We start from the raw sequence: 2,500 nt of genomic DNA on the forward strand, positions 1-2,500 counted from the left end.
GCCGCGGCCAGCGACGTCGGGCTGGCCCTTGCAGCGCCTAGCCTCTCCCACGCGGGGGGCAGGCCAGAACGCGGGGGGCCAGGGCCCGAAGGCAGCCCCCCCGCGGGCGAGAGAGCAAGCCAGCAGGGGCTGTCGCCTGCCGCGGCCAGCGACGTCGGGCTGGCCCCTGCCGCGGCCAGCGATGTCGGGCTGTCGCCTGCCGCGGCCAGCGACGTCGGGCTGGCCCCTGCAGCGCCTAGCCTCTCCCACGCAGGGGGCAGGCCAGAACGCGGGGGGCCAGGGCCCGAAGGCAGCCCCCCCGCGGGCGAGAGAGCAAGCCAGCAGGGGCTGTCCGCGCGTCGCGCAGCGCGGCATGGCTGCGGGGGCCGCGCGCGCGCGCCCAAGCGCCCAAGGGCCCCCAAGGGCCCCAGGCCCTCAGGCCCCAGCGCCCCAGCGCCCAGCGCGGGCGGGCGCGCGCGCGCGTGTGGTCTTTGAGGGGCGCCGGCCTGGTGGCTCCCTAAAGAGCAATAAGTGTCATTGCAGCTCTGGCAGGGGGAGACACTACTAGGTCCCAGCTGTCACCCCCCCTCTAAAAAATTCATTTCTTGGTATTTTGAGCTGAAATTTTGCACAGAGGTTGGCAAAAATCCAATCCACCTTCATTAATTTTCCCAGAATTTTTCGAGGTCGGGAAGTATTTGTTTTAATTTTCCTACCATTAGAAATCGAGTAAATCCGCAAAACTAGGAACCGGCCCGGAATGACCCCAAATTCAGTGGGCAGCCTCATAAAAATATGGCTGATTTTACTGGATTGGTTTCATGTGGAAAGCACGACGTTTTCTTGTAGGAATGCGGGAACCCCGGCAGCTCGCCTGCCGCGGCCAGCGACGTCGGGGACGCTGGCCTGCGCTGTCGAGCCCGCGAGGGCTGTCTCCGCGGCAGGCCCCCCCTGAACGGGGCACGACAGGCCACCGCGCTGGCTCGTCCAGCGTCGACAGTCCCTCGTCCAGGTTTCAGATCGCGCCAAGTCGAACCCATGACCTGCTCAAGCCATCGTGCGCTGCCGAATTCGCATCTGCGTGCAGGCTGCCACTCCACGCGGCAGCCCCTGTTTTCGTCAGCGTGCCCCCCTGACGAATTTTCCTGCCTGGCCCAGTCCAGCGTCCAGCCCCTGTTCGTCGAAAAATCTGCGCTGCCGATTTTCCACGCGGCAGCCCCTCTTTTCGTCAGCGTGCCCCCCTGACGAATTTTCCTGCCTGGCCCGGCCAGTCCAGCCCCTGTTCGTCGAAAAATCTGCGCTGCCGATTTTCCACGCGGCAGCCCCTCTTTTCGTCAGCGTGCCCCCCTGACGAATTTTCCTGCCTGGCCCGGCCGGTCCAGCATCCAGCCCCTGTTCGTCGAAAAATCTGCGCTGCCGATTTTCCACGCGGCAGCCCCTGTTTTCCTCAGCGTGCCCCCCTGACGAATGTTCGTCGAAAAATCTGCGCTGCCGATTTTCCACGCGGCAGCCCCTCTTTTCGTCAGCGTGCCCCCCTGACGAATGTTCGTCGAAAAATCTGCGCTGCCGATTTTCCACGCGGCAGCCCCTCTTTTCGTCAGCGTGCCCCCTGACGAATTTTCCTGCCTGGCCCAGTCCAGCGTCCAGCCCCTGTTCGTCGAAAAACCTGCGCTGCCGATTTTCCACGCGGCAGCCCCTCTTTTCGTCAGCGTGCCCCCCTGACGAATTTTCCTGCCTGGCCCGGCCAGTCCAGCCCCTGTTCGTCGAAAAATCTGCGCTGCCGATTTTCCACGCGGCAGCCCCTCTTTTCGTCAGCGTGCCCCCCTGACGAATTTTCCTGCCTGGCCCGGCCGGTCCAGCCCCTGTTCGTCGAAAAATCTGCGCTGCCGATTTTCCACTCCGCAGCCCCTGTTTTCGTCAGCGTGGCCCCCTGACGAATTTTCCTGCCTGGCCCGGCCAGTCCAGCGCCCAGCCCCTGTTCGTCGAAAAATCTGCGCTGCCGATTTTCCCCGACGAACCTGCAGCTGCACAAATCCGCGCTGCCACTGCCCCATTGTCTGGACCAACAGTCTTTTCCATCAAGCCCTGGACTATAAATCGTCCAGACTCATCGCCAGCACCCGCTGCCGATTCTGCCGACTTTGCCGATTTCGTCGGCGCTGCCGATTCCAACACTGCACCCACCGTGTCTAAACCAGCGCTGTTTCGTCAGCGTGTCCCCTTGACGAATTTCCCTGCCTGGCCTGGACAGTCCATCTTCCAGCCCATGTTCATCGAAAAATCTGCGCTGCCGATTTCCCCGACGAACCTGCAGCTGCACAAATCTGCGCTGCCGATTTCCCCCCCTGTCGGCATGGCTGCCGCTGCCCCGATGTCCAGGCCAACAGTCTTTTTTGTCGACTTTGCCGATTTTGTCCGCGCTGCCGATTCCAACACTACCCCCTGCATCCAAACCAGCATTGTTTCGTCAGCTCTTCCCCTGACGATTTTAGCCCTGTAACAAACAGTAGGCCTCCAATCC

The sequence above is a fragment of the Populus nigra genome, chromosome 2 (assembly GCF_951802175.1).
Source record: "Populus nigra chromosome 2, ddPopNigr1.1, whole genome shotgun sequence".
Lineage (NCBI taxonomy): Eukaryota > Viridiplantae > Streptophyta > Magnoliopsida > Malpighiales > Salicaceae > Populus > Populus nigra.